We start from the raw sequence: 10,563 nt of genomic DNA on the forward strand, positions 1-10,563 counted from the left end.
TGCTCCACGCAAACCCACAGTACGCCTACGTGGCGTTCCCCGACGCCCACCAGGATACCGTCTCCCTCAGGGACCTGGCACCAGCAGGTTCCATCCCCACACCACCCCCGGCGCCACCTTCCCCTCCCCGTCGCCCCATCACCCCCCCGAGGACCGTCCATCCTCACCCTGACCACCCCCGTTGATGAAGAAGATTTTGCCACGCTCCCGGAGTCAACTTCGACCACGACAGCGCCAACATCACCGTCACCACTTCGTCGATCTCAAAGAACCGGACCGGCTGAACCTCTGGATGCCAAGAGACATTTTTTTTTACTGCTCTGTAAATATTTAAAATTGCTAATTGTATATAGTTATCCACCACCCCCACTGGACTGAATTTTAACAGATGGTGAATGTGGTAAACCACTGTGTTCTGAGATTAGAGGTTGTACGGTAGAACCTGCACTACAGGTTCACCTGGGCCCCTGCATGCTAGCTCCGCCCAGGAGGCGGGTTATAAATATGCGTGGCCTCCAGCTCGCAACCATTTCCCCAGCTGCTGTGGGAGGCCATCTGATACTAATAAAGCCTCAGTTTGGATTCAACTTCGTCTCCAGTCAAATTGATCGTGCCTCAGGGAGAATAATGAATTGTGAGGATGACGCTGAGCGACTTCAGAGGGACATTGACAAGTTGGCCAAATGGGCGGACACCTGGCAGATGAACTTCAGTGCAACGAAATGTAGGGCAAAGCCTTACATTTTGGTAGAAGAAATATGGGGAGACAATATGGGCTCAAATGTACAGCTTTTGAGGGGAGTACAAGAGCAGCGGGACCTCGGGGTTTAAGTGCATGATTCTTTGAAGGTAGTCAGGCAAGTTGAAACAGTTGTTAAGAAGGCCTATAGGATCTTGGGTTGATAAATAGAGGCATAGAGTGTAAAAGCAAGGAAGCTACACCTCTACAAATCATTGATCAGACCACATTTGTAGTATTGTGTTCAGTTAGGCACCTGATTTGAGGGAGGATGTTAAAGCCCTGGAAAGAGTGTAGATGAGATTTACTAGAATTATACCAGGAATGAGGAATTTTAGATACAAGGAAAGATTGGAGAAATTGGGCTTGTTCTCCTTGGAGCAGCGAAGATTAAGAGGTGACCTTATTGAGGTGTTCAAAATTATTATTTAAAAAAAATAAATTTAGAGTACGCAATTCATTTTTTACAATTAAGGGGCAATTTAGCCTGGCCAATCCACCTGCCCTGCACATCTTTGGGTTGTGGGGGTGAAACCCAATCAAACACGGGGAGAATGTGCAAACTCCACATGGGCAGTGACCCAGAGCCGGGATTGAACCTGGGACCTCGGCGCTGTGAGGTTGCAGGGCTAACCCACTGCGCCATCGTGCTGCCCTGAGGTGTTCAAAATCATGACCAATATTGACAAGATAAAGAAGGATATTCTGTTCCCATTGGTTGGTATGTCAGTGACTAAGGGGTCACAATTTCAAGATGGTCAGCAAGAGAGCTAGGAGTGAGATGAGGCACATATGAATACTGTGGCTACAAGAGCAGGTCAGAGACTAGGAATCATGTGGCGAGTAACTCATCTCCTGACTCCCTAAAGCTTGTCCACCATCTGCAAGGCTCAAGTTAGGAGTGTGATGGAATACTCTCCACTTGCCTGGATGAGTACAGCTCCAACAACACTCAAAAAGCTCAAAATGATCCTAAACAAAACAGTCCGTTTGATTGGCACCCCATCCACAAACATTCACTTCCTCCACAGAGACGTATAGTTGCAGCAGGAAGTACCATCTGCAGGAACTCACCAAGGCTCCTTAGGTAGCACCTTCCGAAACCACTACCATCGAGAAGAATAAGGGCAGCATCACCTGGATGTTTCTCTTCAAACCACTTGGCACCCTGACTTGTAAACATATCACCATTCCTTCATTGTCACTGGATCAAAATCCTGGAACTCTCTCCCTAATTGCTCTCTGGGTATACCTATACCACATGGACTGTAGCAATTCAAGATAGCAGCCCTCTACATCTTCTCAAGGACAATGAGGGATGGGCCATCCCAGCAGCCCCCCCCCCCCCCATATTCAATAAATTAATTTTTTTAATGACTATATAATGTATTAGCCTCAATAGGGCTAAGACCAGACTCTTCATGGGTAAGTTAACTACAGCTGTCAAGGAGGGTTTAAACAAATTCAACAGGTGGAAGCAAACTAGAGAAGCTCTGGATGAGATGAACATTAGAATAAAAAGTAGTTCCACAATAGGAGGGATCAGATAAAGGGGTAATACAAATCAGATCAATGTGCGTCTCGGGTGCATGTGTGTAAATGTATGCATTGTAGTGAATAAGGTTGGTGAACTGTTGGTACAAGTTACCTCATGGGATTATGAGCTGGTAGCAATAACAGAGACCTGACCCAAACAAGGGAGAAATTGAAACTAGTTGTCCTGACTCCAAAGTATTCAAGAAAGACAAGGAAGGCAAAAAAAGGAGGGATTCATCAAAGAAACTCTTATAGCCCAGAAAAGGGATTGATATGTTTTCAGGTTCAGGGACTGGATTCTCTGCCGGCAGGATGTTCTGTTTTGCTGGCAGCCCGGGGGTTTCCCAATGGCGTGGGGCAGCCCCACAGTGGGAAACCCCATTGACTAGCCGGCGTAATGGAGCATGCCGCTGGCGGGGTAAAACAGAAATGTGGCGGGGCAGAGAATCCAGCCCCAGCTTTTCAAGTCCGATTGGCAAGCTGTGACTGCCACTGGGATCTGTGCTGGGGCCTCAGCTACTTATAATCCATATCAATGACTTGGATAAAGGGGTGGTATCCATGTTTGCTAAATTTTCTGATGACACAAGATAGATAGAGTCAGTGTGAAGAGGGTGTAAAGAGTTGCAAAGGGATATAGACTGGTTAAGTGAGTGAACAAAAAATTGGCAGATGCAGTACCTTATGGGAAAATATGAACTTGTCAACTTTGGCAGGAAGAATAGAAAAGCAGCACTTAAAATAAAAATTCTTCATGGGATGTGGGTGCCGCTGGCTAGGCCAGCATTTATTGCTCATCCCTAATTGCCCTTGTGATGGTGAGCTGCCTTCTTGAGCCTTTGACACACATATGGTAGAGGTACACTTACAGTGCGGTTAGGAAGAGAGAGCCAGAATTTTAATCTAGTGACAGCAAAGGAACAATTAGGTATTTCCAAGTCAGGATGGTATGTTGCTTGGAGGGGAACTTGAGAGTGGTGGTAATCCCATGCATCCTCTACTCTTGTCCTTCTAGACAGCAGAGGTCGCAGGTTTGGAAGGTGTTTTTGAAGGAGTCATGGCTCGTGTGGAGTTTGCACATTCTCCCCGTGTTTGCATGAGTTTCGCCCCCACAAACCAAAGATGTGCAGGCTAGGTGGATTGGCCACGCTCAATTGCCCCTTAATTGGCAAAAAATGAACTGGGTACTCTAAATTTATTTTTAAAAACGAATTGAAATAAAAGAAGGAGCCATGGCAAGTTTCTGCAGTGCATCTTGCAGATGGTACACACTGCTGGCACTGCGTGTTGATGATGGAGGGAATGAATGTTTAATGTGGTGCATGGGGTGCCAATCAAGCAGGCAGCTTTGTCCTGGTTGGTGTGGAGTTTCTGGAGTGTTAAGTGGAGATGGGTTGCAGAACTAAGATGCTATGCTGGTACAACCAATGATGAGGGTGCCAAATGGAATGTTGGCATTTATTGCAATGGGAACAGAGTATAAAAGTCAGGACGTTTTGCTACAATTGTACAGGGCTTTGATGAGACTACACCTTAAGTACCGAGTACAGTTTTGGCATCCTGACATTAGAAAGGATATAATTGTACTAGAAGCAGTCAGAGAAAGTTCACTGGACTGATTACTGGGATACGGACAGGTTGGGCCTGTATCCATTAGACTTCAGGAGAATGAGAGGTGATCTTATTGAAACATATAAGATGTTGAGGGGATTTGGCAGGGTGAATGCCAAGAGAAAGTTTCCCCTTGTGGGAGATACCAGAATCAGGAGACGCAGTTTAAAAATAAAGGGCATCCCAATTATGACTGAGATGAGGAGATTCTAGTTCTCAGCGGATTGTATAGTCTATGGCATTCTCTTCCCGGGAGAGCAATGGAGGCAGGGCCATTGGATATTTTTGAGGTTGAGTTAGATAAATTCTTGATTGACAAAGGAGTCAAAGGGAGTTGACAGGAAAGTAGAGTAGGGCAGCACGGTGGTGCAGTGGGTTAGCCCTGCAGCCTCACGGCGCCAAGGTCCTGTCATGATATTCAAACACACACATCATGATAGACACACCAACAGACAAATCAGAACACACAACACCACAACCAATCACAGACAAAGACAGGGACAGTATAAAAAGGACAAACACGACACCTGGGGGGTAGTAGATCTGGGGACAAGGACAACGACAAGACCTGTTTTAACATCACAGACAGGGAGTCCCCACGTGCAGAGTATCAAGACAAAACTGTAGATAGTAAGTTTGAATAAAACAGCGTTGTACCAAATACAACTGTGTTGGCTCATCTGTGTGTCAGAACGCCCAACACCACATGGTACAGGAGTGGATCGATACCTGCCGACTAACCTGCCATTCTGGACATGGACCTCACCAATAAACCGCAGCCGTTGCAAGTCGCGGGGAACCTTGGTACCAATTGGAAGCTCTTCAAGCAGCGATTCGACCTGTACATCCGAGCCAACGAGAAACAGAGTGCCTCGGACGAATCAAAGATTGCGATGTTCCTCTCCTACGCAGGTCAGCACGCCATCGATGTCTTCAACTCACTGGTATTCGAAGAAGGCGAAAACCAATCCAAGTATGACACAGTCATCCTCAAGCTAGACCAGCACTTTAATGTTGAAGTGAATGAAAGTTTTGAAAGATATCTCTTTCAGCAACGCCTGCAAGGTAAGGAGGAGCTTTTTCAACCCTTTCTGACGCACCTCCGAATTCTAGCGCAGTCCTGTGGTTACGGCAACACTTCAGAGTCCATGATCAGGGACCAGATTGTTTTTGGCGTTGCCTCCAGTGGCCTACGCCAGCAGCTTCTTAAAATCAAAAGCCTCACCTTAGCACCTGCAGTGGAAGCCTGTGTCCTCCACGAGAATGCAACCAGCCGTTTTGCCCGATTTCAGGCGTCCGAATTGGCACGGAGGGGGTCCCCAGCCGTCGAATCGGCAAGTCAGGCCGCCCACGACGCTGAATGCATCCAGGCCATCGATTATCTCCCGACCCGCGGCCCCGACGAGAGCGGCCGCTTCCCGCGCTTTTCGCGGTCTCCCGCGCTTGTGCGCGCCAAAACCAATGGCAACATCGAGGGACGCACCGCGCAGGTGTGCCCAATGCAAGATCGCACTGCGCATGCGCAGTGCGCAACGAACGCCGTGACGTCATGACGTGCGGCAACTGTGGAGCTGTACACTTAAAAGGGCAATGTCCTGCTAAAAACCGACAGTGCCTCCGATGTGGCAAGATGGGCCACTATGCTGCCTGCTGTCGTGCGGCTCAACCCATGGATCCTACACGTCTCCGACAACCTCGCAGACACGTCAGGACCGTCCAGCCCACGCTTCAAGACTTCCAGCTAAATGATGCAGATGACCAGGATGCCTTCAGGGTTTCCGTCATCGATGTAAACAGGGTCAACGCCATCAATCCGGCCGATGAGTGGAGTGCCACCCTAACGGTCAACCGATCGCACGTCACCTTCCGTCTGGACACCGGTGCATCCGCCAACCTGATTGCATATTCTGAATTCCTGGCCATGAAGGTCAAACCACCCATCACGCCATCCCGGCTCAAGATGGTTGATTATAACGGGAACGTCATCCTGTCCATGGGTTCTTGCCAGCTACAGGTAACTCACAAAATGCACACGGCCACACTCCCCTTCGAAGTTGTTGGCTAATCAAAAGATTTGTTACTGGGCGCACAAGCGTGTAAGGTCCTTCACCTGGTACAGCGCATTATGTCTCTCTCTCCAGATGAGATATCCGACTTCCCGGATGCTGAGTTCCACGCAAATTTCCATTCCCTCCTTGCTCACAACCAGGAGGTATTTGAAGGCATGGGGACATTGCCATACACTTACAAGATTCGCCTCAAACCGGACGCCATCCCGGTCGTTCACGCACCTCGCAGGGTTCCTGCGCCACTCAAAGACCGCCTCAAGTTGCAGCTGCAGGCTCTTCAGGACCAAGGGGTCCTATCCAGTGTCATGGAGCCCACGCCATGGGTCAGCTCCATGGTCTGTGTAAAAAAGCCCTCTGGCGAGCTCCGCATATGCATAGTTCCTAAAGATCTAAATAACAACATTATGCGGGAACACTATCCCATCCCCAAACGAGAGGAAATCACCAGCGAGATGGCCCAAGCCAAAATATTTACCAAACTGGATGCGTCCAAAGAATTTTGGCAGATCCAATTGGACCCGGCCAGCCGAAGGCTATGCACGTTTAACACCCCTTTCGGCAGATTCTGCTACAACCGGATGCCATTTGGCATCATCTCGGCATCTGAGGTTTTCCACCGAATCATGGAGCAGATGATGGAAGGCATCGAAGGGGTACGTGTATATGTGGACGATATCATTATTTGGTCCACCACTCCACAGGAGCACATGCATCGTCTACGACGCGTCTTCGCCCGCATACGACAAAATGGCCTGCGTCTCAACCGCGCCAAGTGTGCCTTTGGCCAGACTGAGCTGAAGTTCCTCGGGGACCACATCTCACAATCAGGGGTCCGTCCCGATGCAGACAAAATTAGCGCCATCACAGCCATGCCACGGCCGGCTGACAAGAAGGCTGTCCTAAGATTCTTGGGCATGGTCAACTTCCTTGGGAAGTTCATTCCCAACCTTGCTTCTCATACAACGGCTATGCGCCATCTCGTGAAGAAATCAACAGAATTCCAATGGCAACAATCGCACCAGCTGGAATGGGAGGAGCTCAAGCACAAACTGGTCACGGCACCAGTGTTGGCGTTCTTCGACACGGCTCGCCCCACAAAAATCTCAACGGATGCCAGCCAATCTGGTATTGGAGCAGTGCTCTTGCAGAAAGATAGCACGTCGTCATGGGCCCCGGTTGCATATGCCTCACGAGCCATGACCCCTACGGAACAGCGCTACGCGCAAATAGAAGAAGAATGCCTGGGCTTGTTAACTGGCTTGGACAAGTTCCACGATTATGTGTATGGTCTTCCACGATTCACGGTCGAAACTGACCACCGCCCCCTGGTCAACATAATAAACAAGGACCTGAACGACATGACCCCTCGCCTCCAGCGCATCTTTCTTAAACCCAGGAGGTATGATTTCGAACTGATCTACACTCCGGGGAAGGATCTCATCGTGGCGGACACGCTCTCCCGAGCAGTGAGTACACCATCAGATGCGGAGGGGTTCGTATGTCAAATTGAGGCACACGTTACTCTGACAGCAGCAAATCTGCCGGCTGATGACCCAAGTCTGGCCCGCATACGCGCAGAGACAGCGACTGACCCCCTTCTACAGCGAGTGATGCGCCACATGGCGGAAGGGTGGCTCAAAGGGCAGTGCCCGCAGTTTTATAATGTGCGAGATGACCTTACCAACATTGACGGGGTCCTTATGAAGTTAGACAGGATTGTCATTCCGCACAGCATGCGCCAGATGATTCTTAATCAACTGCACGAAGGCCACTTGGGGGTCGAGAAATGTAGACGGAGGGCCCGAGAGGCGGTATATTGGCCGGGTATTAATGAAGACATAGCCAACATGGTGCTCAATTGCACAACCTGTCAGAGGTTTCAGCCGGCGCAACCTCCGGAGACGCTTCTACCACACGCGATGGTGACGTCCCCCTGGGCGAAGGTGGGTGTTGACCTATTTCACACGCTCGGCAGGGATTACATCATTATTATAGATTACTTTTCCAATTACCCAGAAGTCACACCTCTACACGATCTGACGTCGTCCGCAGTCATTGGGGCCTGCAAGGAAACATTTGCTCGCCATGGCATTCCAATGACTGTCATGTCGGACAATGGACCCTGTTTCGCCAGCCGTGAATGGTCGTCCTTTGCCGCAGCATATAGTTTCACTCATGTGACGTCCAGCCCTCTACAGCCACAGTCGAATGGGAAGGCAGAGAAGGACGTTCACATTGCCAAGCGGCTCCTCTGCAAGGCGGCTGCTGCCGGATCGGACTTTAACCTCGCCTTGCTGGCCTATCGATTGGCCCCGCTAGCCACGGGTCTCTCGCCAGCACAGCTCCTGATGGGTCGCTCCCTCAGGACGACGGTGCCATCCATCCTGGCACCAACAACGGACCATGATACGGTTCTTTGTAAGATGCAAATGCAGCGTGATCGCCAGAAGAGTCTGTACGACACACGGGCGACGGACCTTCCCCCCCTGTCCTCCGGAGACAAAGTACGCATCCATCTCCCGCATGGTGGCTGGTCAGCACCGGCCGAAGTTATCCGACGTGTGGCTCCCCGCTCGTTCCTGATACGCATGCCGGATGGTTCAGTGCGTCGCTGCAATCGGCGCGCCCTTCGCCGACTTCCACGCTCGCAGCCACACTGTACACACACGCCGGATCCTCAACAGGCTTCCGAGGATGACTTTGTGGAGCTGCCGCAGATCACGCCCCTTCCATCGCCACCCATGGCCATGCTTGCACATCAGCCGGTGGTTCTTGACCCACCCTTGAGGCGGTCAACCCGAATTCGTCGCACACCCATTAGACTGGACTTATAACACTGTTCATACGTTTAAAAAGTTAAACACTACTGTATTATAACCTGTTGTTGTTTATCGTTCCAGATATCGTTTGACCGGACCACTATTCAAAGTTTTTTTTCACATTCATGTTTTGTTTTGGTAAAACCTCGTTAGCATGACGCACCCGACATCGCCCCATGTAAATAGTTACGTCATATGCACATGCTGTACACAACACACACACACACTCTTAGATGCACTCACGACACGATTATATTTATAACCACGTAGGCACATATCTTTGTAAAAAGGGGGGATGTCATGATATTCAAACACACACATCATGATAGACACACCAACAGACAAATCAGAACACACAACATCACAACCAATCACAGACAAAGACAGGGACAGTATAAAAAGGACAAACACGACACCTGGGGGGTAGTAGATCTGGGGACAAGGACAACGACAAGACCTGTTTTAACATCACAGACAGGGAGTCCCCACGTGCAGAGTATCAAGACAAAACTGTAGATAGTAAGTTTGAATAAAACAGCGTTGTACCAAATACAACTGTGTTGGCTCATCTGTGTGTCAGAACGCCCAACACCACAGGTCCCAGGTTTGATCCCGGCTCTGGGTCATTGTCCGTGTGGAGTTTGCACATTCTCCTCGTGTTTGCGTGGGTTTCGCCCCCACAACCCAAAGATGTGAAGGTTAGGTGAATTGGCCATGCTAAATTGCCCCTTAATTGGAAGTAATGAATTGGGTACACTAAATTTATTTTTAAAAAAGGAAAGTAGAGTAGTGTGGTAGTCTGTGTAGAGGTATTACGCTACCTGGTAATGCTGGAACACCATTGGTAGATATTGTATGTTTCCTATTGGTCTAGCATCGCTCTCGACTTGGAAGGGGAGGGACTCGTCGATGGCGTGCATCGTGGCCTTTGCAATGTCTGCTTTGATGCGGCTGAAGGCCTGGCGGGCCTCTATCGACAGGGGAAATGCTGTGGTTTGGATCAGGGGACGTGCCTTGTCCGCATAGTTGGGGACCCACTGGGCGTAATAGCTGAAAAACCCTAGGCAACGCTTCAGGGCCTTGGAGCAGTGAGGGAGGGGGAACTCCATAAGGGGGCGCATGCGTTCAGGGTCGGGGCCTATAACTCCATTTCACACTACGTAGCCGAGGATGGCTAGGCGGTCGGTGCTAAACATGCATTTATCCTTGTTGTATGTAAGGTTAAGGATTTCTGCGGTCTGGAGGAATTTTCGGAGGTTGGTGTCGTGGTCCTGCTGGTCGTGGCCGCAGATGGTGACATTATCGAGATACTGGAATGTTGCCCGTAAACCGTACCGGTCAACCATTCGGTCCATCTCGCGCTGGAAGACCGAGACCCCATTGGTGACACCGAAGGGAACCCTTAAGAAGTGGTAGAGCCGCCCATCTGCCTCGAAAGCAGTGTATTTGCGGTCACTAGTGGATGGGGAGCTGGTGGTAGGCGGACTTGAGATCCACCGTGGAGAAGACCTTATAATGCGCGATCCTGTTTACCAGGTCGGATATGCGGGGGAGAGGGTATGCGTCCAGCTGCGTAAACCTGTTGATGGTCTGACTGTAGTCGATGATCATCCTATGCTTCTCCCCGGTCTTTACCACCACTACTTGAGCTCTCCAGGGGCTGTTACTGGCTTCAATGACCCCTTCCCTCAGTAGCCTTTGGACCTCTGACCTAATAAAGATCCAGTCCTGGGCACTGTAGCGTCTGCTCCTGTGGCGACGGGTTTGCAATCCGGGGTGAGGTTCGCAA

Source organism: Scyliorhinus torazame, chromosome 17 (assembly GCF_047496885.1).
Source record: "Scyliorhinus torazame isolate Kashiwa2021f chromosome 17, sScyTor2.1, whole genome shotgun sequence".
Classification (NCBI taxonomy): domain Eukaryota; kingdom Metazoa; phylum Chordata; class Chondrichthyes; order Carcharhiniformes; family Scyliorhinidae; genus Scyliorhinus; species Scyliorhinus torazame.